The sequence below is a fragment of the Scardinius erythrophthalmus genome, assembly GCF_964197995.2.
Source record: "Scardinius erythrophthalmus genome assembly, chromosome: 9".
Taxonomy (NCBI): Eukaryota; Metazoa; Chordata; class Actinopteri; order Cypriniformes; family Leuciscidae; genus Scardinius; species Scardinius erythrophthalmus.
Genome location: NC_138229.1, coordinates 41429700 through 41456131, shown reverse-complemented (window position 1 = coordinate 41456131; position 26432 = coordinate 41429700). Strand labels below are relative to the sequence as shown.

The 26432-nt window shown below is 40.6% G+C and overlaps 1 pseudogene across 1 annotated transcript in view; it reads right to left on the bottom strand.

Annotated features, from left to right (window-relative positions):
* Nucleotides 1–3235: 3235 nt before the first annotated feature.
* LOC308695649 (sucrase-isomaltase, intestinal-like) overlaps nucleotides 3236–26432 on the bottom strand; it is a 40128-nt pseudogene continuing 16931 nt past the window's right edge. The window contains exons 24-31 of the transcript in view: nucleotides 13910–14059; nucleotides 12122–12325; nucleotides 10586–10767; nucleotides 9815–9972; nucleotides 9056–9152; nucleotides 7216–7329; nucleotides 6765–6897; nucleotides 3236–3297 (exon numbers count right to left, since the gene is read on the bottom strand). The product of the transcript in view is annotated as a sucrase-isomaltase, intestinal-like (transcript). The remainder of the gene's footprint in view (nucleotides 3298–6764; nucleotides 6898–7215; nucleotides 7330–9055; nucleotides 9153–9814; nucleotides 9973–10585; nucleotides 10768–12121; nucleotides 12326–13909; nucleotides 14060–26432) is intronic.

Here is a 26432-nt window from a genome sequence, read left to right as displayed (position 1 = left end):
GAAATGTTCATGCAAGCCTTTAAGCATTGTGTGGAGGAGAAAGCTGCATCTAAAGGTGATTGCATGTACTTTTTAGAAAGGTACACCAGGGGGCGCCCTCACGACCTTGTGCAAAGCTGTTTACATATGAGTGCGGAGAGAGGCTTTGAAACAGCTAAAGCCCTCCTACGTGAACACTTCGGTAATGAAACCAAGATCACAGCAGCATATATGGAAAAGGTTCTCAACTGGCCTGTGGTGAAGCCTGAAAGCGTTTTGTTACTACAGGATTATGCATTATTTTTACGTGGATGCTATAATGCAATGTCAGATTTGGAGGACATGAAAGAGCTGGACATGCCGGCTAACCTCAAAATTATTGTTTCAAAACTTCCTTTTAAATTGAGGGAAAAATTTAGAAGTTCTGCATGTGATATTCGGGAGCGACACCTCCGCAGACCTAACTTTAAAGACGTTGTACAATTTGTGGAATATCAAGTCAAAATCTTGTCTGATCCTATTTTTGGTGATATTCAAACTACTGAAAGAGAAAAGCAGGTTAAAAGGGATGTGTATACAGCCAAGTCTAAGTTGAAGCGAGATAACTTTGCTACAAACGTCTGTGCTGTTAGCAAAGTGCAACACAAGGACATACAAGAAGGTAAACCAAGAGACCACAACATCAGCATCAATTGTTTATTCTGTTTACAAGATCACAGTATGGATGAGTGTCAACGATTTGCAAAGAACAAACATCGTGAAAAGATCAACTTCTTAAAGAAAAAAGGGGTATGTTTTGGGTGTCTCAACATTGGGCATTTGAGCAAAAATTGCGATAAGCGTAAAACCTGTAAAAAATGCAAACAGAGCCATCCAACAGCTTTACACATTCACGTCAAACAAGAAGACAAATCAATGAACATCAGCGGCAACATCTATGAACCTAAACCAGCTGTAAACCATACACTTGTGTCAGCTCAGACATTTGGGAGCCAGACCGGGGCCGGTAGTAGTGGAATGCTCTCCATCCTCCCAGTTCAGGTAAAAGCACAAAAGGGCAACAAGGTCATTCAGACTTATGCTTTTCTGGACAATGGCTCAACATCCACATTCTGCTCTGAAGCTCTTATGCGTAGACTTAATCTCTCTGGGACAAAGTCAAAAATATGTTTGTTAACAATGAGCCCAAAAACATCAGTGTCAACCTACATTGTAAATGGACTTGAAGTAGCAAGCCTTAATGGAACAAGGTACTACAGTCTTCCAGATGTTTACACACAGAAAACGATGCCAGTTGATACAGCAAACATCATAAAACAAGAGGACATTACTCAGTGGCCTTACCTTGATCACATTGAAATCCCTGAAATTGATGCTAACGTGGAGTTATTAATAGGTACTAATGCTTCAAAGTTGCTAGAACCATGGGACATTGTGAATAGCCAAGGTGAGGGTCCCTTTGCTGTTAAAACCCTATTAGGGTGGGTGATCAATGGCTTAGGAAAGGATTCCAAAGACAACATGAATGACATTGGTTATCCTACTGTTACTGTAAACCGATTATCTGTAGAATCACTTCAGCTGCTATTGGAGAAGCAGTACCAAAGTGACTTCAATGAAAAAATCGCAGGCGACAAAGAAGAAATGTCAAGGCAAGAGGCAAGATTTATTGAAATAATGGACCAATCTGTAAAGTTAAAGGACGGACATTACAGTTTAAAGTTGCCATTCAAAGCCCAAGAGGTTACTCTGCCAAACAATCGTTGTATTGCTCAACAGCGCCTCATTGGACTAAAAAGGAAAATGGAAAGAAATGAGAAGTTCCATCAAGAATACACAAGCTTTCTTGAAAATGTCATCAGTAGTGGCTATGCAGAAATAGTACCACAGGATGAATTGCGTTGTGGAGAAGATAACCTGTTCTATATTCCTCATCATGGAGTATATCACTCAAAAAAGGGCAAGTTGCGAGTTGTTTTCGATTGTGGAGCTAAGTTTAAAGGAACTTCTCTGAATGAACAACTTCTGCAGGGTCCGAACCTCACAAGTTCCTTAATAGGAGTGTTTCTACGATTCAGGCAAGAACCAGTTGCTTTTATGTCTGATGTGAAATCTATGTTCTATCAAGTTAGAGTGGCTGAGGAAGACAAAGACTTTCTACGGTTCCTGTGGTGGCCTAATGGAGATCTGTGCAAGCAAGTAGAAGAATACAGAATGACTGTACATCTCTTTGGAGCAGTGTCGTCGCCTAGTTGTGCATGTTATGCTTTAAGGAAGACTGCAGACGACAATCGGAAGAGTTATTCAGATGAAGTAATTGACACAGTACATAGAAATTTCTATGTGGACGATTGTCTGAAAAGCTCACCGTCTGTGCAGAAAGCAGTAAAGATCATCCATGACCTGGCTGACCTTTGCCAGAAAGGAGGGTTTCATCTTACACAGTGGATAAGTAACAGTCGCAAAGTCCTTGAAACAATTCCTGAGAAAGAACATTCTAAAAGTGTGAGTGAACTCAATTTGGACATAGACCAACTTCCAGTTGAAAGAGCATTGGGGCTACATTGGTGTCTGGAAAGTGACAAGTTTAACTTCCATGTGAACTGCAAAGAACGGATGCAAACACGACGAGGGATTCTATCGGTCACTAGTTCAGTGTACGATCCCTTAGGGTACATTGCGCCAGTCCTTCTTCCAGCTAAGCACATATTACAAGAGTTGTGCAGAATGAATTATGGCCGGGATGAAGAAATTCCGCAAACATTAAAACAGCAATGGATAAAGTGGTTAACTGACCTGAAGGAGATCTCAGATTTCAAAGTGAGTAGGTGCTTGAAACCACACGACTTTGGGACACCAGTCCATGCCCAGTTACATCACTTTGCTGATGCCAGCGAAAGGGGATATGGCACGGTATCTTACCTAAGGTTACAGAACAAAGCAGGTCAAATTCATGTTTCATTTCTTCTTGGAAAGTCCAGAGTGGCACCTCTTAAACCTGTAACCATTCCTCGTTTGGAACTCACTGCTGCTGTTTTGGCTGTTCGGGTGGACAAGATGGTAAAATCAGAGTTACAGCTTTCTTTGTCAGAATCCTGTTTCTGGACTGATAGTAGTACAGTCTTGAAGTACATCATCAATGAAAACAAAAGGTTTAGAACATTTGTGGCCAACAGAATAGCCATCATTAGGGAAGATTCAGACCCAGCACAGTGGCGGTATGTTCACACAAAACAAAATCCTGCAGATGACGCATCTAGAGGACTGACAGTCCATAAGCTTCTGAACAGCAAAACGTGGCTATCAGGTCCAGAATTCCTGTGGAGAGCAAGAGAAACATGGTTACAGTATGAAGTAGAGCCCACATTGGAGGAGGATGATCCAGAGGTCAAAATGGAGATCTCTACAAACACAATAACCATTCAAGAGGATAATGCGACCAGCCAACTCATCACCTATTTCTCTGACTGGAAAAGGTTGAAGGTCGCAGTTGCATGGTTACTCGAGATAAAAAAGACTCTATTGGAGTTGAGTCAAAGAAGGAAGCAACTTGTGAAAGATGGAATGCCTAATCTTGATGTTAACAAGAAAATATTGGAAGTCAGAAAGTCATTGAAACGTGAACGTGTATCAACTGAGGATCTATTAGCAGCAGAAAAAGCTATCCTTCAGTTCTGTCAGAGAGAAAGATTTGACACCGAGATTTGTGCACTAACTACAGGAAAACCTGTAAAAAGGTGTAGCCCTATCTACAAGCTTAATCCTGTTCTTGAGGATGGACTGGTAAGAGTTGGTGGAAGATTGTCCAGGACTGCAATGCCCGAAGAGAGCAAACATCCAGTCATCCTGTGTAAAGATCAGCACATCTCCATGTTAATTCTTAAAAATATTCATGAACAGACAAGGCACGGTGGGAGAAATTACATCCTTTCCAAATTGAGAGAAAAGTTCTGGGTAACTCATGCCAATGCAGCAGCAAGGAAAATCTTGTCAAATTGTGCTTTTTGCAGACGTCACCAAGGAAAATTGTGCGATCAAAAAATGGCTGATCTGCCCAAAGAAAGGATTACTCCAGACTTACCTCCATTTACTAACGTGGGAGTGGACTATTTCGGGCCCATTGAGGTAAAACAAGGACGTTCTTATGTGAAACGCTATGGGGTTATCTTTACATGCATGGCTAGCAGGGCTATTCATTTAGAAGTAGCACACTCCTTAGACACAGACTCCTGCATCAGTGCTATTCGTCGATTCATATGCAGAAGAGGACCTGTAGCACACTTTCGCTCCGACAATGGCACAAATTTCACAGGTGCAGAAAAGGAACTAAAAAGAGCAATTGCAGAATTAAACCACAAATCAATTGAGAAAGCTCTAATTCATGATAACATCAAGTGGACGTTCAACCCACCTGCAGCTTCCCATCATGGCGGTGCTTGGGAAAGCATGATCAGACTGGTCAGGAAGGTCTTGGTATCTGTGTTACATCTACAGACTTTAACCGATGAAACCTTAGTTACAGTCTTATGCGAAGCTGAAGCAATCTTAAATGATAGACCACTTACGAGAGTTTCTGAGGATCCTAACGATTTAGAGCCACTAACACCTAATCATCTTCTTACTTTGAAAAGGAAGCCAGTTTTGCCTCCAGGTCTGTTTGATGAAAAGGACCAATACGTAAGACATTTTCATTTAGAAACTCATGACATTTTTCTTTGTTTTCAAAATCCATATTTTTCTGACAAACAAAATTATATTATTCTTCTTTTGGCAAAGTTTTATATTCATAAAACAAAACTAACTCAAAAGAAACCCTCATCTATTACCTTTTATAATATTGATCTCACAGTATACATTGAAACTCTTTCAAACACGAGATCACAAAACAAAAAGCTTATAAAAGCAAACAATTTAAAGCTTTTCAAATTCATGTAACTGACCTATCCCTAAGTAACCTGGACAATCTAGTAGTTAAACTAAACTGAACTTCAAATAAAGACCAATCAACGTTTCCTCAAATGATGTTAGGAAATGTTATCACAGTTTAGAGTCCACAGATGAAGAAGAGTCAAAAGGTTCCAATACTAATGTATTCAATAATAAAATAAACTCAGATAGTGTGTACTTAACACAAACAATAACCGACAATGAACAGAGGAAACACATGAACAGATACGAACAGCCGCCATGATTAAATAAAGATACATGGTAACAAACAAGGAAATAACGTCAGGAAACGTGAACAAAGACAACAGGAAATAATGAAATTAAACCAAAAGTCCATGAGAATGAAAACTAAACTGATTTATTTCCTGATGTTTACAATCCCAGTCAACAAAATTAACGTTCCCAAAATGGATGACCTGTAAAAGGTGGATTAGTTTTACGATCTCTTCCTGATCTTTGTGAAGCGTCAAAGCCGTAGTTGCGTAGCCGTCAATGGAGGAACAGAAAGCTCTCAGATCTCATCAGAAAGATCTTTATTTGTGATTCGAAGATGAACGAAAGTCTTATGGGTTTGGAACAACATGAGGGTGAGTAGTTGATGAATTTGACATTTAAACTCTTTTAACACCATTAGATGTAGGCATTGGGTTACTTATTGGAGTAAATGCTCAGAAAGCCTTGAGTCCTTGAATCCTACAAAAGAAGATATTTTAAAGAAGGCTGGTAATTAAACAGTTGCTGGTCCCCATTGACATCCATAGTATTTTTTTTTCCTACTATGGAAGTCAATGGGGTCCATCAGTCGTTTGGTTACCGACTTTCTTCAAAATATCTTCTTTTGTGTTCAGCAGAAGAAAGAAAGTCATACAGGCTTGGAACCTGTAAATAAATGATTGTTTAAATGATGACAGAATTTTCATTTTTGGGTGAACTATCCCATTTTCTCAGTCCCACTTATTTCTACTGTTTCACAAAACCCCAAATATTATATTACTCATATCTCAATCCCTAAAGCGCACAGACAGCCATTACAGCTGCTTGCTCCTTCAACTCTCGCTAGGAAAATTCTCTAGACATCATTATTTTTACCACTAAAATATATTCTTGTTCCACATTCTGCTTAATACAACGTTTGTTCATTCCTCATCTTTATTTGAAAGTTAATGAAAAAAAAAGTAAAATAATTTTTCTACAACATTAGTACTTTAGTACTTTGTTCAAATCATCAGCTCAATTCTAAATACTACTTTAATGGGATTTTTGTGAAAAGATAAACTTAATGATTCGGTGACTCACTCCTTGTCTAAATACGGCCACATAACGTTGTGTTATCATCATTGAAGTTGTGCATCATTGCACATCACTGCAGAATAACTGGTTGAGGTATTACAGGGAGAAATGAAATATTCCTGAAGTTCTAATGCAAGTTCTGAAGATCGGTGAGAGTTACAACACTGTGTTTATTGTTGAGTCACACAGAGAATGAAAGACACATGCACACATTAAAAGATGAGATCGCTTTGTAACGCAAAGTTGAGATGTTGCCCAGAGAGAATAAAACAATAGGTGTCAGAGGAAAAGATGCAGTGTTTCTTTTTCTTTTTCTTTTTTTAATAGGGGTTAGTGAATACATATAATTTTAGGTATGCAGGTATATGATGATTGATATTTAAGAATATGCATGGATATGTATAAGTATAAAGCTGTCTATGCTATGTAGCATATATCTGTGATGTATTTATGCATAATTCCTTCTCATCCCTTCTGTTAATATTGTTTTTATTTTATCCTGTAAATTAAAAATAAAAGTGTTGTAAAAAACACAAATTGACCGTTACCGCTTACATCAGGAACTTTAGCAGCTTTCATGTCATTGTAAATATCTGCGATCTCCGCATCGTTGGCGTAGCCGTAGCGACAAAGCTGGAATCCAAGCGACCAATAGGCTGGAAGAACCGGGCGGCCGATCATCTGTCAAACAAAACGCACAAACCGAGAGAAAAATATTTTACATTTAATGCAAATACATTTCATAACACAAATATTCAAGTGGCTTAAGAGAATCTAATGTTGCCTTCTGTCTGTTACAGGCAAGCTTCCTTTAGATAAATATTCATGTATCTCATTTATGCATGTGAGTTTTCCAATGTTATTTTGTATGTTGCTTAGATTGAGTGCACTGTGGGCAATGAGAGAGACTCCAGCTGCTAAACCTTATCAATCCAGGAATAAAACACACACACACACACACACACACACACACACACACACACACACACACACACACACCTCAGTGTACTGCTGAACCAACAGCTTCTGGAGTAGGTCCCATCACCATGTAGAAGTCCAAGATTCCTCCGATGGTGCGGTAGGTCAGAGCCGGAGTCGGCAGGAAGGTCACATCTATCACACATGACATCATCCCTGACTCAATGTGTCGCCTCAGCTCGCAGAGAGAGAATAAGAGTGTGTGAGTTACAGCCTTGCGGCTCTCAACAGTGTTCGGCAGCGGCGTCTCTACTAATAGCAAAACTGTAAGTTTATCCGTTTCAAGAACGACGCCGTTATTCTCTCGCTAGTGAGAAATGCAGTGTTGGGCAGTGGCGTCGCATTTACTAGTTTAACTACATTTCTCAATAGGGTGGTGGTAGCATCACTGTTTTCTGAATCAAATAGCTTTTCAGTAGCGAAAGCTCTTTTGTTGATCCAATAAACTTATGGTTGAGCCACTGTAGTCAGTTGGACTATTTTAAACATTGTCTTTACTAACTTTCCTGCAAGTTTCAATAACATAGAAGCCTATGGAGGGAGTGAGACAGCTTTCAGATTTAATCAGAAATATCTTAATTTGTGTTCTGAAGATGAACGAAAGTCTTACGGGGTTGGAACAACATGAGGGTGAGTGATTACTGACAGAATTTTCATTTTTGGGTGAACTAACCCTTTAAGTGAGCTGGTGTTCATGCTGTAATCCATGTATCTGTCTGAACATAAAGACAAACACATACTTCTAACTGAGCTTACTAGTGTAGTCAATTTATCTCCCAGGTTGTTAACTAAATGTTAAACTACTACTACTACTTATTAGAATGATGATGATTATGAATAAGAAAACATTTTATTATTACTGTTACTTTTGAGTAATTGCTATTTATTCTGTGTCTTTTCTGTGCATCTTTAAGGTTATGGCGCCCCTGGCCAAGGTCCTTGATGTACTAGTTCACTGGTTCGTACTAGCCATAGTGTGCCAGAACACCCACCACACACCAGCTTTTTGGTGGAGAGGACATGAAGTGATGAATCAGTTTATATGGAGATGATTAGGTAGTAAATTAGTGTAGTGAAGCTTCATTTAATGTAGAGTAACTGCTAGCTAAGCTTTTCCAAATAGCTTGCCCAACACAGGAGAAATGTCATGTAGCTTTTAAGTTGCTAAACTATTTTACTGATAAAATCGTCAGAGCAGCGCTGGACCACGTTGCTGTGCGTGTGTGTGTCCGTACTGTAAATTTTAGGCCTATTAAAAAATATATATACAATAATAATAAAAAAAGTAAAAATGTAATAAATTTTTTTAAATTATCGAATTAAGTGTATATCGAAATGTATATTATCGCACTTCTATCCCCAATTATTTTTGCCATATTGTGATTAAAAATAGTAATATATTATAAAAGTCCTGATGTAGTCACAATTCAATGGTATTTAAACTTTTGCAAAGTAAAATGTATTATATATTTCTTAAAAACAGATCAAAATTTAGTCAAATAAATTGCTCAAAAGAATGTGAATCTCCCTAAATTATAGAGAAAATATTATAGAAAACTTCAGAAAATAATTACAATAAATTGAAAATGAATAATATAAATCATAGATTTTTTATTAACTAAATTGAATAATACATTTATTTTCTAACTACTAATTAATGGTGAAATAATAGGCTTTAATTTAATATTTTGAAAGTGTCTTCATTGCGTTTGTCCACGAACAAGCTGCCATCTAGACCCCTTTAAACCAGCAAACCATCTCAGGCTGGTTTTAGATGTATTTAGGTTGGTCTTCGAGCATTGAGCACAGGTTGTGTCCGGTGGGTCAGAGAGACACACGTTTAGTGTGTGGTTGTACTCACCCATGGCATTGCTGTTGAGCAGGAGGACGCCGTGAGCGTTTCTTGATTTCTCCAGACCCATGTAGAAGGGATGCACTCCATAACTGTTCAGTTTGAACTACAGACGGGGAGAAAGAGATCAGAGTCTGAGTTTGTGATGTGATTTCAGTCGTCCTCAGTGTTAAACAGACAATTAAGTGTTAATGTCATTATATCTCTCTCTCTCTCTTATTTCATGTATCTCTCCTTTTGCTTCTCTTTCTCTGGGCATTGTGTCATGAAGTGAGTCAGAGAAGGTTGTCAGCGTGTCCAGTATAGACAACTGACCGCCAATAACAGGACGGTTAGCTGGATAAATTCAAGGCACTTGCTTCAAGAAAGTCTGTCATCATTTACTCACCCTTATGTTGAATCAAATAAAATATTTATTTCTGAGGCTACTTTTGTACTGTCTATTTGATGCTTTTCTCATTTAACACAATAATGACTTTAAATGATCTTTTAGGGGGAATTTCTCAGCCAAATTTGATGTGTGATTAAATTGAGATTAATATCGCCACATCGTGTAATTAATTAGATGATCAAACTGAATCGCTTGACAACACTAATATATATATATATATATATATATATATATATATATATATATATATATATATATATTATCAAAGGAATAAATGACATTTTAGCTGAATTAGGCCGGCTGTAACGGGATGTGTTTAAAGTGCAGATGACATTATATAACGCTTGTAAAACATCAGCACTGGTTCGGACACTCACCCCTGGAGGCAAACAGGCCGTATGTGTGAAAGTTGAGGTCATGTTTGTAGGTGGGATGCTCCGTTTCACCAAAACCATAGACGTAGTTTGAGGGGAGGCGTGTGGAGATCTGAAGGAGCTGATCGGAGAATGTGAGCCCTGGCACGGCTGAGTCCCATCTGGAGGAAAAGAGATTTAACAACACATTGAGAACACTAAAAAATAAGTTCCTTTCATTAAGAAGGCAAACTGTGCTTTTATAGCCCTAGAAGTGCACCATCAGCACTGCTATTCAGAGCTGGAATCATGTGCTCCTCCAAAACACTGCTTCTTTCTTGCCTTCTCCAGTTCATTTGTAGTTGCAATACCTTTGGGAACTTTGACATGCTAATCTCCTTCAGTTTTAAATAGAATATAGCTAATGTATGCAGTTTAATTAATAAATAAAATACATATTTATTTAGTGAATTTTATTTAATATATTAATATATATAAAAATGTAAAAAAAATATTTAAGGTAAAAATGTAAACAACATTTATTGTAACTCAAACATTAGATTCCATTGATAAAAAGTTTACTTTGAATGAAATGCCTCTGCCAAATGCATGAATATAAATGCCATATGTATAAATATAAATGTATTTTATAAGGTTAACCTCCAATAAATGTTGACAGCAGATAAAATACACACTATTCTTTATACATTCATATAAAGTAATTGAGGTGTTAATGCATTTGGCAGACACGTTTATCCAAAGCGACTCACATTGCATTTCAAGGCACACATTTACATTGTTATCAGTTTTTTTATTACTCGCATAACTTCTTCGGAGCCCTTTCTGATGACTTGGATGCCGAATGGCTTGTGCTGGACCTGAACCCTGTACAGTCTGTTGTTCTCCTCTGTCTCTGGTGTGGCGGGAAGCTCGAGGGGAACGGGGACCTCGTAACGGGCATTGGCTGGGTCAAAGATCTAGATCAATAGGACCAATATCAGTCGTGGTCTTCATCTCTTATTTATTTTCTTAATTCCTAATTCTTAAAAAAGCTCAACAATAGAGCATGGCGCTAGTTTCACAGAGGGAACGACTTAACAAAGTATACCTTAAATGCAATGTAAGTCGCTTTGGATAAAAGCGTCTGCCAAATGCATGAATGTAAATGTATTTTATGCTGTGATTATAAATGGTGACCTCAAAGAATAGTGACTGACAGCAGATAAAAATATACACTTTTCCCTTTTCACTTTTAACAACAATTTTGTTGTTAATAAAAAAAAATCTATTTAAAATGTATAAATGGACCTGCCAAATTTTCACAATGAAAACTCCCACATTATTGCCAAAGGAAGTAATCTCTCCGAACCTCTAAAAGCATCTGCAAAATGCATGAATGTAAATAGTATATTTAGTCATTAGGGGTTTTCGCACCGGAAGAACTTTTTCATAGTTCCTAGAACTAGTGGCGGAAGTTCCCAGATTTTGGCGTGTTCGCACCGCAGGAACTGGGAATGATTTTGGTTCTAGGAACTCCTTTTGGAGGAACTAATGTAGCTCCTACTTCAGAGTCGGTCTAAACCAGCACTATAGGAACTATCCGTGACGTTAGTGTTCGCTGATTGGCTGAACGCTCGTGAAACACCAGCACCCTCCATTTAGTTAAAAGCAGTGTACGCACACAGATTATAGCCTATATATTTACTCCACAAACTAACTCTGTGAACATGAAAAACAGTGATAGACGGGCCTCTTAACCTTTACACTAAGGAGAAAATCCAACGCACCTTTGAGGGGACCAAGCCAAACATGATTATGTATTTCTGCTCAGTTAGCGACACTGGACATCAACCACACAGCTTTTTTTTTAAAACTATGATTAGATATGTTCTCCAAATGTCAAATATGCTAATACATTTCGGAGAATTCTGTAAAGCCCATTGAAGGGCGGCTATTTCCAGATGGCTTTTTGATGAGAAAACCTTGGTGTTTAATGGAAGTATTAGATTGAAGTATCTGTCAATTTATATGCCTTTATAAAGCAACTAATGAACACTGAGAATGCGAGCACTGTGCGCTTAGGCGTTCTCAGCGCTGTCAAAATAAAGGTCCGCCACACATTCAAAATAAAAGTCACAACAACAAGCGCGGCTTACGTCACTTCAGAGTTCCTACTGGCGGTGCGATTGTAACCAGGGAAATGTTCCTGAGGAAACCATTAGTTCTCGGGGAATCACCCTGGTGGCTATCTCCTTAAACCAAGTTCCTGGAACTAACGGGTGCGAAAGCCCCTACTGTCTTGCCCTTAATCCTAAATTTAGAAAAGCATACCTTCCAGCGCAGGCCTTTCCCACTTAGGTATGTGATTTCCACACGGAGCTTGCTGACGTCTCGAGATTGAGAGCGCTGACATGGGAAATCGGTATTGCGCTCTATATCTACAATGATGCCGCTTGCTGTTTCAGCCATGTTGCTGGTGACGTAGCCGCGGGTCTCAGCGTGATAACACCACGGCTCCTTGGGAATATCTGAAGGCTATGAAAGGCAATGTGTTTGTGATGAGGTTCAATATTGTGGGTGTAGGAAGGAAGAAGACAGGGGTCGGCGTGACTGGGACTCTCGCTTTATTTGTCATAGAAAGAAACAAAACAAAAGAAAGGGGTTCTTTTGCGTTCTTCAGCGCGTTCACCGTGTCTAAGCACAGCCAAAACAAAACAAAACAATACTTCAAAGTCTCTTTTGGCGATCTCTTCTCGAGACGGCAGCAGCAGCAGCACGCGAGGTCCCAGTCCAACTCTCTCTCTCTCGTCTCTCTCCGGTTTATATCCGGTCTCTCCACGCCAATTACTGCAATCAGACACAGGTGTTCATCATCTGCACTTGACCTACTCACCGCGGTTGCAAAGAGGCGGAAAATTTCCGGTACATTTCCGGAAAGTTTCCAGTAAATTTCCATGGGAAGTTAAGCTGGGGAATTTTGAAAATATTCATTACCACGGCAACCGCTTACACGTCCACTCTGAAAGTAACTGTACACATAAGAGACGGATAGATACATTATTTAAGGTTATTTCTATTCGTTAGAATATTGATATATGAACTTGTTGTCAAGTAAGCCCCGTTGTGAGCATGTGTGTCTCTCTAAACTTTCAGTGTGCTGCACTGCTCTAGTTGACTTCTGCGCCTTCCCCCCCGAAAATTTCACGTTAATTTTGAAAACGTAATTCCTTTTGTGTATCCTCTTGGTCTTTCTTCATGTTTCTTTGACAAATATCAGTGTCTCAGTCTCATGCACGCTGCACGCGAGTTAACCACGCCTACTTATTTACATGTCGCGGTATACACGGAATAAAAAAAATCTGTTACGGTGGACATTTTCTTCCGCGGTAACGATACCGTCATAGCGCCCAGCCCTACTTATGTGGTAAATAAAGGTATGCTAGCTTATTTAGCATCTAACTTATCAGCTTGCTATCTACTAGATGAATACATTTGTATGTGATATTTGCAATTTAAACATTTAATAAATGTATTTCCCCATAATATCATCAAAACTTACTTCACTTTGTTTAGTCCACAGGCTCAAATGTGTGCCTTCAATAGTCCTGTGCTTTGGGCTTCTGTACATGTGATGGAGGCATGCACAGTGCCAGTAGGGGGTGTGGTCTCAGTTGCCATGCAGTAAGCAGTGTGCTATGTGCATGTGATTGAGGAATGGCATGGATATTCAAGTGTATTTGAATGGCATCTGTTTGTTTTAGTCAGGATTATGCTAAAATATACTTTCCTCAACTATATTGCTATATTCCTAACTATACTATATTTAAGTTCCCTATAAAGAGCCAACCCTCAACTTTGAAAATTTCCAATTTATTCCCGTTTATTCCCATTAATTCCTGTTAATTCCCTTAAATTCCCATTAATTCCCATGGAAAGTTTCCATCTTTGAAAACTCCCAGAATTTTGCAACCCTACTCACCGCTCGGCCTCCTCCTCTCTCTCCCGCTACAGACTTCGCGAAACCACACCCCCCTCGCCACAGTGTTGAATCACGTTATAACACTTCAGATCAAACAGCGTCTTTGAAAACAATGATATTGAATATTTTCTCTCTCAGACCTTCTAGATGCAGCCGCGGGCTTCACATCTGTCCTGATCTCCACCGGCTTCAGGGTGACAGTCGAAGTGCCTAGAGTTTGGGTATTTGGCCTCCCAGTTGACTGTGTAGTCCTTCCCCAGTTCCAGCTCCAGATTTCTCAGATACATCACCTAGCAGACACAAACACCCAATGTTATACAGTATATCACGCAAAAGACAGCAGGTGTATTCATGTCAGAATCTTATCCTCTAGTTAAAGGGCACCTATTATGCAAAATTCACTTTTACATGGTGTTTGAACATAAATGTGTGTTGGCAGTGTGTGAGCAAAACCACCCTAGAATGACAAAAATCCACTATCTCTGTTTTTTTACTATCTCAATAAATCATAAGCACTGTCTCAGAACACCCTGTTCTAGATTTCCCTCATTGTGACGTAGAAATGAGCTAAGCCCACTGATCTATATAATGACATCATTCTATATAGATCAGTGGCTAAGCCCCACCGACGTGATTTGATTGACATCTGGTTTTGGCATAGACCCCGCCCTCGGTGATCTGCATCCTCAGCGACAGCCGGTAATGTCTCCTAAGAAGTGTGTTGTGGGATGTAAGAATGGACATACTAGTCTTCACTGACATCAGAGCCACTGAAAACGCAGCGGATGGATTTTATTTATGAAGAAAAGGCACCACGAGATTCATTTTCTGACTGACTGTTTAGTGCATGAGGGTCAAAGTTAATCCTAGAGAGTGGATCGTTGCCTACTGTTCGCGATCCAACGTCACCTCCAGAAAAAGTAAGTGTATTTTATGATTTTTGAGCAAATAGTCATTTCAATCGATGTCAGCAAGTTCAACAACAAATGCGTCTAAAGCTATTTATTGTCGTCGTCAACTCGTCATAGGATGTCTCAACAAACAATGGCAGACAGTTTTATGTCACGTAGGCATTTTTTTGCAGCATTTACAAATGTAAATAAATGAAGGTCTGATCTATCTCCATTGACAGTAGGCTATAAACGTCTATCTCCCTCCCCTTAAGAAAAAAATAAAAAAATTCGTTTGTACTTCACAGTAGTGTTTGTGTGTGTGTGTGTAGTTTAAAAAAATTGCGCGAACGTTATCACAGTTCGTGTGTGTGTGTGTGTGTGTGTGTGTGTGTGTGTGCAGGCATGTACTGGCCATCGGGACTACCGGGAGATTCCCGGTGGGCCGCGGTCTGGTTGGGCCGGTGCCGCGGTGCGTTATGTATTTTGTTTTTAAATCATTATTAATCGTAAATATATTTGTAAGTATATTGTTGTTGTATTGTCCAATTCCGGGCTTATATCTCTCTCTCATGAAGCCGCATGAAGCTGATGCTTGCTGCGAGACTGACAGGTCTAAACCAAGCGGCAACCTCCCCGTCTCTCTCTTGAAACCAACACGGAAGTGAGTTAAACTGCAATTCATTAACTGGCCGCTTGGCCTGGCTGCAGAAGTGAGTCAAATCTGTATCTCCCCCATGTTAAAATTACCAACTTTACAGCAGAAAAAAATATGTTTACAGCCTGGATCTCTATGTGGCTTTGGTCTATACAGCTAATTTTGCCCTTCATAACAACTGTGAGGGGGGTGAATTATTTTATAACTCGTCCGTTTAGTTGATTAATATTTAAATTTAAGGGTGTGGCCACTTGAGTGACAGATGGATTGCCGCTGTCAGTGCTAGCCGTTTGTTTGTCTGCTGTTACTAGCCGTCACTTCACCTCAGCAAATGTTAGCTGCTGAACTTGCCATCTCTGCAGTGTTTGTGCTTTTTTTGGGGGGATTATTTCATACAATTTAATACTTGGGTACAAAGCCCACGTCTTTGGATTCCGTCGTTATCGTTCGAGAGAACAACCAGCGCTGTATTTCAGTTGTTTTCCTCTGTGAACATGCACTAATGGATGTCTCGTCTGACAATTTCGTTGCTTTTTGGAGTTTTCAAATTTAAAACGTCAATAAATGCTCGTTCGTTCTGCTCTCACGGAACAGATGGATTATAATATGCTTATGTACCGTCAGATGAAATCATGCAGGCGTCGGCGCTTTCTCCGTCCATGCAATAAATGCAAATGAATGAGCGCGGATTTTCTAGCGCATTTATCTATATATTAATTATCTATGGTTTAACCCATTTGAGAGACGGCCAAAATCAGAATTTAAAATGGACTGAATAAGCTCTCTACGAACTTGAGCGATGCCGCGCTGACGGACCATGAAAGAGTGACGGACATGTATGCACATAAATCACTGTCACACACAAACCCTCTCGAAGTAATACACAGTCTCACTTGTAGCCATGTCTTTTAACTATTATAATATTTCGAAGGGCAAAAATAGGAACGTTTAATTGGCTTTACATCATCAGCTAACTCGATCACGTCGAGCTAGGTGATTTCAGATAGCCAGGCTCCTCAGCTCCACTCACGCCCCGCCTGTTTGTCTATTTTCTGTTATAGTCAGGTCCCAAAATAGATAAATAGCCCTGGATAAGATGCAGTAGGCATTTTTGAGGAAAAGTACTTCAAGTGTTGTTTCTATATGATTTTTAGGTGCTGAATCCATTTCTGCCGTATAACAAGTTGTAAACATCACTGTTTTGTCATAAACAATAAAAACAAAATGGCTGCCAAAAAAAAAAGTTTTAATGCATTTATTACAGTTTAAACATTAAACATTAGAACTAAAACTATGCATTCTCAGAATATTTAAACATGTAAACAATGAAAAAACAACATTAACATGAAAGGGATAGTTTTTAATGGCTGCTGGAATTATGCCAAGGAACACTAGGAAGCATATATCAGTGGAAATATGCAATTATGCCCAGCCCGAAGGGGGGGGACTTGGAATACACATGACCCCAGGGGGCTGCATATTGAGAATCACTGGGGTGTCCAGCTGCAGGTGGAATATTTCAAACCCAGGGGTGGCAAGGTAGCTTGCCGAGGGAAAGACACATGCTCAGAGAGGCTTACAGTGGACTACACACGTGGGGGTCGCCCAGAGGCCGTGTTAGGTGTCGCCCAGCCTGCAGATCTACATGTGTCTGTTAGCGAGGCGCCATGCGCTAGAGCCCAAGAGGATGCCACACTCCGGGTGGAGCAGGCTGTCACATCAAGGGGGCATGGTCGACCTTGCTGCTGATAAGCCAAAGCAATGGCGTCCACTATCCAGTGAGACAACCTTTGCTTGGAGAGAGCCTTTCCCTTCAGCTTCCCACCATGACAGACAAAGAGCTGGTCTGAAGTCCTGAAACAATGCATCCTGTCTACGTAAGCATGGAGGGTGCGTACTGGACAGAGCAGTGCCAAGGCTGGGTCTGCATCCTCCAAGGGCAGCGCTTGCAGGTTCACCACCTGGTCTCGAAAGGGTGTGGTGGGAACCTTGGGCACATATCCAGGCCGGGGTCTCAGGATCACGTAAGAGTTAGCCGGTCCAAATTCCAGGCACGCTTCGTCACCCGAAAATGCCTGCAGGTCCCCTACCCTCTTGATGGAGGCCAATGCAACCAGGAGCACTGTCTTCATTGACAGGAACTTAAGCTCCACTGATTGCAAAGGCTCAAAGGGAGCACTCTGCAGAGCAGTTAAAACCACAGAGAGGTCCCAAGAGGGAACGAGAGGAGGGCGAGGAGGATTCAGTCTCCTCGCTCCTCTCAGGAAACTGATGATCAGGTCGTGCTTTCCAATGCACTTACCATCAACTGCATCATGATGTGTGGCAATAGCGGCACCATACACTTTCAGGGTGGAGGGAGACAACCTTCGCTCCAACCCTTCTTGCAAGAAGGAAAGCACGACACTGATCGGGCCTTTCGTGGGTTCTTTAAGTTTAGAAGAACACCAGTTGACAAAGAGGTTCCACTTCAACGCATAGGCATGTCTCGTGGACGATGCTCTAGTCTAGCGGAAGTGATGGTAGCCACCACCGCTGGTGGTAGGGTACTCAAACCTGCCTCGTCCCGTCCAGGAACCACACATGGAGGTTTCAAAGATCGGGACGAGGGTGCCATAGGGTGCCCCGTCCCTGAGAAAGCAGGTTCTTTCTCAGAGGAATTGGCCAGGGAGGTGCTGTCGCGAAGAGTACTAGTTCTTGGAACCAGGTGCGGTTGAGCCAATACGGGGCAACCAAAATTACCTGCTCCTCGTCCTCCCTGATCTTGCGCAAAGTCTACGTAAGAAGGCTCACTGGGGGAAAACGCATACTTGCGGAGGCCCCGCGGCCAGCTGTGCGCCAGTGCATCCGTGCCGAGCGTGCCCTCGGTCAGAGAATAAAACAGGTCACAGTGGCAAGAGTCGTGGGAGGCAAACAGATCTACCTGTGCGTCCCCGAACTGATCCCAAATCAGATGAACCGACTGGGGATGGAGTCCCCATTCTCCAGCGAGAGGCCGAAACCGAGACATATCAGCTGCACGGTTCAGGTCTCCCGGGATATAAATGGCTGGAAGCGACCTCAGATGCTTCTGACTCAATATGAGGAGGTGGCAGGCGAGTTGCGACATACGGCGGGAGCGCAGACCACCTTGTCGGTTGATGTACGCTACTGTGGCGGTATTGTCTGATTGGACTAATACGTGCTGACCCCTGAGCAACGCACAGAAGCGGTGCAGGGTGAGACGTACAGCCAGCAACTCGAGGCAATTGACATGCCAAAGGCGCTGGGGTCTTGTCCAGGAGCCTGCGGCAGCATGTCCATTGCACATGGCGCCCTAGCCCATTATGGAGGCATCTGTTGATACAACAACATGCCAGGAAACTCGTTCTATGGGCACTCCAGCCCATAGAAAACTGAGGTTCGTCCACGGGGTGAAGGTCTGACGGCAGTCACTGGGACTCGGAGCGTGCCGTGTTGCCATGCCCACCTCGGGACTTGATCGCGAAGCCAAAGCTGAAGCGGTCTCATATGAAGCAAGCCGAGCGACGTTACTGCGGCTGCGGATGCCATATGCCCCAGGAGCCTCTGAAATAGTTTCAGTGGAACCGCACTCTTGCCCTCGAACTGACGAAGGCAAATTAGCAGTGACTGCGCGCGCACGCTCATAAGCTGCACGCACATGGCGACCGAGTCGATTTCCATACCGAGAAAAGAGATCCTCTGCACGGAGCAGAGTTTGCTCTTCTCCCAGTTGACCCGAAGGCCCAGACAAGCTAGGTGCCGCAGCACTAGGTCCCTGTGTTCGCAAACCTTGTCTCGAGAGTGAGCTAGGATCAGCCAGTCGTCGAGAGGAACAAGGGCTGCCTCGACAACCTTTGTGAAGACGCGAAGAGACAGGGCTAGCCCGAAAGGGAGAACCGCGCACTGGTATGCCTGCCCCTCGAATTATATATATATATATATATATATATATATATATATATATATATATATATATATATATATACTGGTATGCCTCATTTGCATATGTAAACATGACATTTCAGAAAACTTGTAATACAAAAAATGTCTGTCTCTATGTAAGTGAAAAACTGGAAAGGTTTTATGGTGATATCTATAACTTAAATTTTTTACCCTATCCACCTGTAGTGTTTTGGCTGTGAATAATGCACCTATTGTTTCAATGACAATTACAAGAAAATGGGACCCTTATTTCAATGTTATACGGTGGATCCTTATTCAGGAGACATTGAACTTTCTAAAAATGTGGTATAACAACTTTTCCTCAAAAATGCCTACAGGGTTACACAATCTTGAAGATTCGGACTGACTATTATCCGGGAGTGACGCAAGGCCAAGATGGCGACGGCCGGCTCCGCCCACTTTAGGCTTCAAAAATGCTCTTCAGAAACCTACGGGTGACGTCACGGACACTACGTCCATATTTTTTTACAGTCTATGGTCTAAACGTGTGATGAGCACACGTGACGTGTTCACTGAACATTGGCCAATCAGAATCAAGTTCAAGTTCTAGACTTGAAAAGCGGCCGCTTTACAACTGCAGCGATGTGATGATGTGCAACGAAATTCAATATGTTAAAGCATAACATCTTTAAACGTAAAGGAGGGGCCGAGAAGTTGAGAGAGAAAAAACGACAAGCACTTGAGGCAGATGCCACCAAATGTGTTAAAATAAACGAATTATTTGCTGGAAGGCCGGCAAAAGACTTCAGTGAAGATGTCAGCAGGGCGGGCCTGACTGCTGAGGTGAGACATTTAATGATACACGTAGTGCTAGCCTTCTGCATTGTTTTGTTTAAAAAATGCTACGATATTCCAGCTGTAATAGGCCTCCACTGATTTATATAAATGACATTTTAAAAATCTCAGCTCTCATGTTCTGTCCATTTTATTACGAAATTCAGACAATGCCGTTTTGGCGCTAGAAAATATGACGTGACAGATCGCTTTAGTCAGTGCCTCAGTTCAAACCGATCATCTGTTACTTTTTATTTAAAGATGCAGTACAACTTACCGAAAGGTAAATATGCCTCATAAATAATTTCGATCAATCAGTGCTTTTCAACCACGGAAAGAGATCAATAAAACAGCAGGAGAACAATTATGTCACAGAACGTTACATTTACCTCAGGAAAGCCATTTAATGACCAGCACGTTAGTTGACTAGAAAAATAGCAATAGAAAGGAGTATTTTGCTAAATATGTGCACTACTTTATTACATATTTATTATATTTTCACTTGTGACATTAAATAATTGTTATTATAATGAAAACGGCATTATATATATATATATATATATATATATATATATATATATATATATATATATATATATGCATATTTGTTCAATTTGTAATAAATTTGAGAAAAAAATCCCTGAAAGTGCCAGGCAGAAGTCTTATACCTAACGTCTGTGTCATTAATGTGAACAAAAGACAAAGAAACATAACTCACTGCTCTTGACTAACAGCTTTAACAAGGATTGACATTAAAGGCCTTTGATTATGTTAAGAAAAATTAAAAATAAATCACTACACAATGTTCTTTGTCTTAATTACTCATTTATTTTATTGTAGATCAGTGGATCAGTGGTTATTTTATTGTAGATCACTTTATAAATAATGTTTACTGTAGATCAGTGTTCTTAATACTACTATCAACAGCCAACAGGTCCAAGATTATTTGTGTAAATTAATATATATATATAAAAACAATAAATACAATAATATATACATCAATAATAGAATGAGCTTAAAAACCTCTTCAAGATCCCGAGTCAGGTCCACAAGTACCTTTTTTCAGGTCCTAAAATGTTCTATTCGTAATTATTCTGAAAAGTGGTGCATGGGTCTTTTTTCTTTACTGCATACTCTTCTAATTTAAAGAAACAATACAATACTTACATTATTTGCCATTATAAACTTAAATTTGAGCCTTTTAGCCCTGGGAAAGAACATGAAACACCGTCAAATTTATTTTGGTGTAGTGTTTAGAACAGGGTTCACCAATGTCGGTCCTGGAGGGCCACTGTCCTGCAGAGTTTAGCTCCAACTATAATTAAACACACCTGAACCAGCTAATCAAGGTCTCACTAGGCATACTAGAAACTTTCAAACAGGTGTGTTGGAGCTGGTTGGAGCTAAACTCTGCAGGACAGCGTCCCTCCAGGACCGAGATTGGTGAACCAATTTTTGTGTCAATTGTGTCAATTTTTGTGCATTTGTGACATCATCTGTGTTTATTCTCAGGCTAGGGCCAGTTTGTCCGCATTAGAGGAGAGTGGAGAGGAGAGAGGGCATGAGGCAGGAGAGGAATGTGAAGAAGAAAGAGAGAGAACAGGAGAGTAGACAGGAGAGAGAAGAGAGGAAAAAAGACAGAGGAAAAGAAAGAACACATGATGGAGTAGAGGATAGAGTACATGGAAGAATAGGAGAGAGTGGAGAAGTAAGAACATACACAGTAGAGGAAAGTGAAAACACCAAGGAACAAATTGATTACTACATTCGTCCCCACCATGAAAGCTTGAAGACCTTTTTTGAGTATCATCCTCAACAAACATCAAGTAATCCAGTAGTGCAAAAAGTGTTCTGTTGCAAGGATGGCACTAATAGAAGGTGGCTTACTTACCGCCAAGAACGTCATGCATTACATTGCTCTGTCTGCTTAGCATTTGCCAAGTCAACTGACAAATCTCCCTTCATAAGTGGTATGACAGACTGGAAACATGTGCATCAGCGCTTAGAGGAACATGAAAAGAGCATGGCTCACAAAACTTGTGCAGAAGCATACTTTTTAAATGCCTCTAAATCTGATGTGAAAGACTTACTTAGTGGAAGTCAGTTGTCCTCACACAGGAGACAAATCCGAAAGAAACGACAAGTACTGGAGCGTGTAGTTGATGTTGTAAAGATGATCGGCAAAAGAGGCCTTAGCTATAGGTCAGAGAATGAGGCTGCATACATGCTTGATGACTTCAATATTGATCATGGTAACTTCTTGGAGGTTATAGTCCTGTTAAGCAAGTATGACATCTGTCTAAAAGAGCATTTAAAGGAATGCATTGAAAAATCCAAGAAGATTCATCAAACTGGGGCAAAAGGCAGAGGTTCCCTGGTTTCGTTACTGTCTGCAAGAACCATTAATTCTGTCATTAACACCATTCAGCAGCTTATCCAGGAGACCATTGTGAGAGACATAAAGAATGCCGAAATGTTCTCACTTCAGATTGACACCACACAAGACATCACCTCACAAGACCAGTGTTCTGTTGTTGTACGATATGTTACAGACAAAATTCACGAAAGGCTTATCAGCATTGTCAAGTGTAAGGAATCAACTGGACAATATTTTGTCAGTCTTGTTTCAGAGGTTGCTGAGAAGCTCAATTTGGATCTGAGCAAGTGCATCGGACATGCTACAGATGGTGCGTCTAATATGCAAGGCCAATACAAAGGCTTTTCTACTCAGATGTCCAAAGTGGCACCAAATCAAGTGCATGTTTGGTGTTATGCGCATGTACTGAACCTAGTTCTGGCTGACACAACCCAAACAGTAATAGAAAGTGGTTCACTGTTTGCAGTTCTCAATGATATTGCTGTGTTCTTTCGCGAGTCATACAAAAGGATGAATGTGTGGGAAAGTGAGAGCCAGGGCAAGCACCAGAGGCGACTCTCACCAATTGCCGAGACAAGGTGGTGGGCCAAAGATAATGCTCTCAGGAAAGTGTTTGGATCATTTGCAAATCCAGAAAATTGTCTCTATGTGGATGTCATCCTTGCATTGACAGCAATACAAGAGGATATGACCATGAAAACAACTGCTCGTGTTCAAGCACGAGGATTTGTTGAAGCTCTGCTTAAGTATGAGATGATACTGACAGCACAAACCTTCCTCAGGATATTTGAGCAGACATCACCACTGTCCAAATACCTCCAAACACAAGGGATGGATATTTTGTCTGCCCACAGAATGGTAATGGCAACACATGAAAGCTTGAAAAGCATGTCAAGAGACTTTGCCTCAGTCAATGCAGCTGCAGGGAAATTTGTTCTGTGGGCAAATGAAAAATTGCAGGAGCAAGACAAAGAGATAGAGCTGGAAGTTGAGTCTGCATTGCCATCAAAAAGGAGGAGGAAGAAGACAACCAGGCCCGGAGAGATTCCTCATGCTGAAACTGTCACAAATCCAGAAAAGGTTTATGAAGTCACAGTCCATAATCAGATCATGGACACAGCTACTGAGACGTTGCACAGGAGGTTTCTGGGTCATGGAACACTCTATGCTGACCTTGCATTTCTAGACCCCAGGAACTTCACTCAGTTAAAGACGTCCTCTCTTCCACCATTGATGTTCCGAGAGCTCAGCAAATGTCTGTTGAGATTTGACAGTGAAGCAACTGCTGAGAATTTACAATGTGAATTTAGAAGTTTTGTTCTACAGTGGGAAAAATTGAAAATGTATCCACTCGATGAGTACAAGGTCAAAACATTGGAAGACAAGACCGAAGATGAGGGGGTTGAAATCCGATGCAAGGAGTGTTCCTCATGTAATGAATGTCCACTGTGTTGCTACCAGATTCTCGGGAGGTTCAATCTGATGTCAAATGCCTACCACCTCCTAGGTCTGGCATACAAGTTCCTGCTCACCCTGTCAATCACTCAGGTTGACTGTGAACGCACATTTTCAACGCTCAAGTTCATTAAAACCAGACTCAGAAGCAAGCTGTCACAGGAACACTTGGAAGCTTTTATGTTGATGGCAACGGAGAGGGACATCCTTTTCTCTCTTGACTCTGATGTGATCATTGACAAAGTTGCAGAGAAAAGTGAACTGTTTACTAAGCTTCTTCTGTAGGCCCTGTCAGTGAGGTTGCACCTCATGAAATATAGTTTATATAGTTAATATAGTTTAATAGTTCTATTAGAATAATAAGCAGCACATAAATTAAGACCTTTAGTTATTTTACAATAAAGCCTGATAAAATCATTTGCATTTTCTTTGTTTATTATTTTAATAGTTTTTTTCTTGGTTTTGATAGTAAATAAATTCTAATCAGTAATTTTACATGCAGATTAATGTACGTATAGACATGTAGTGTGTGTGTGTGTGTGTGTGTGTGTGTGTGTGTGTTTACATGCATAGTGGGCCGGTCTAGATGAAGTCCAGGGCTGATATTTTGTCCCAGTCCAGCCCTGTGTGTGTGTGTGTGTTGCACATCCATAATGGCAAAAGGGACGCAATTAAAACTTTGTAAGTACAGAAATGTATCAAATAACCATTCCTAAACGCAGGGCTCTCAAGTTTTACCAAAAGCTTGAAATGAGATGACATGCGGTTAGGGGAGGAGCCCTAATGAAGCCACGCCCCCATATGTCCCCGCCCCCCAATTTTACCCATTGTTCATAATTAACCAGCCCAAATTGAAATTATAACAATTGGTAAATCTGATAAATGACAGAGCAATTCATCACATCAAATATACTCTTTAATGTTATATTTCAAAATTACAAATAAGTTACAAAAATTACAAAAATATAACAAATTGCTCCAAACTGTTTGGAAAAACAAATCTTTTTGCATTTTGAATGTCTAGTCAAAATGGTATAATTATTTATTGTGTGGTGCATGGGACATTGTGAACAAATGACATATTAGAGTATTATTAAGGTGTGTGTGTGTGTGTACACAAGAGTACACACTCCAGCTTATGAAATGTGTTTTGTGTTTGAAAAATACAAATGCAATGGCAATGATTAATGTATGTTTTGACAGGATATAAAATATTACCCAGATCACTCTGCTTTACATAGCCTTAATGTAACTAGAAAGACTATTAATACAGTATAATATAGAATTTAAAATAAAATAAACAAATTTAAATGTATTTAAAATAAAATGAAGAAATACATCTTCATTCCTTCCCATACCCACTAACATTCCCTTAGTTTAAGAAAACGTAAGCTCGCCAAACTGAGCCAAAGCTTCTGGCCTGGTTGCAGAGTAGTTGTAGAGTTTTTGACTGCATCAATAATAATGTATACGATGGGTTATATATTAAATGTTCTAGCCTAAAAATGTTAGACGAGCTTTCTTCCAACTTACCTTCTCCATCACGACGTGTGTTCACGCGATGTTGTTGGTTACCTAGTAACGAACGTACGGTGGCCGAGAATGTTCCGTCAACTTCCGTGTGTTCGCGCATCTGTGTTGCCTTGTAACGAACGCAATCTGGCCGAGATACGTGCTGGCGGCAGGAAACTTCACTTTGTGTGCCCGCGCCTCGTATACAACGTTATATATAAAGCTCGCAGGACAACTTGGTTGGCATTGCCTTTTCAGCGTGAGAAATACACGGTGTGGCGTGTGAGCGTGTGAACTGGTTGAATTGCGTGTGTCTCACACCCAATGCGTGAGACTTGAGAGCCCTGCGATACGTTTAGTCCATTCTCTTTCGTGTTTATTCTGTGCCGGAGTCTCTTCATCATCTAGGTCCAGCAGCAGGGCGGGGATATGCAGCTCATTTACATTTAAAGTGGTATAGACCAAAACAGCTCTTTTTAAAACAGGCCCCAAAAATGACATTTTCAAATGGTTATAATAAATTAACTGTGGAGTATTTTGTGCTGAAACTTCACAAATGCATTCTGTGGACACCCAAGACCAATATTACATCTTCTAAAAAGGGGCATAATAGGTGCCCTTTAAAGTATGTAAATAACAAAAATGACAAATACTGTTGAGTTTCACAAAGTGTTTTTGTGTTAGTTGGCGGACGTGCCATAAATTACAGCAGCTGACATTAATGTGTCATACATAGATTAAGACCAAAGTCAGACCTTGAGCTCTGGGAGAAAGCAACACCCTTCATCCTAGCCTAATATGTGTGTGCTTTTGAAAGCCCTGGTCCATGAGCATCTCTCTTGGAATGAAAGCATCTCTCTTGGCTCTCCTGGTACCCGAGGGAATCCTGCTCAGTATTAAACACAAGTCAGGCTCCATTTTGTAATTACGTTACGTCGGCTGTGATTTTTTTTTTTCACTTTGATTAGATATGTTCTCCAAATGTTAGCTAATACATTTCAGAGAATTCTGTAAAGCCCATTGAAGGGCGG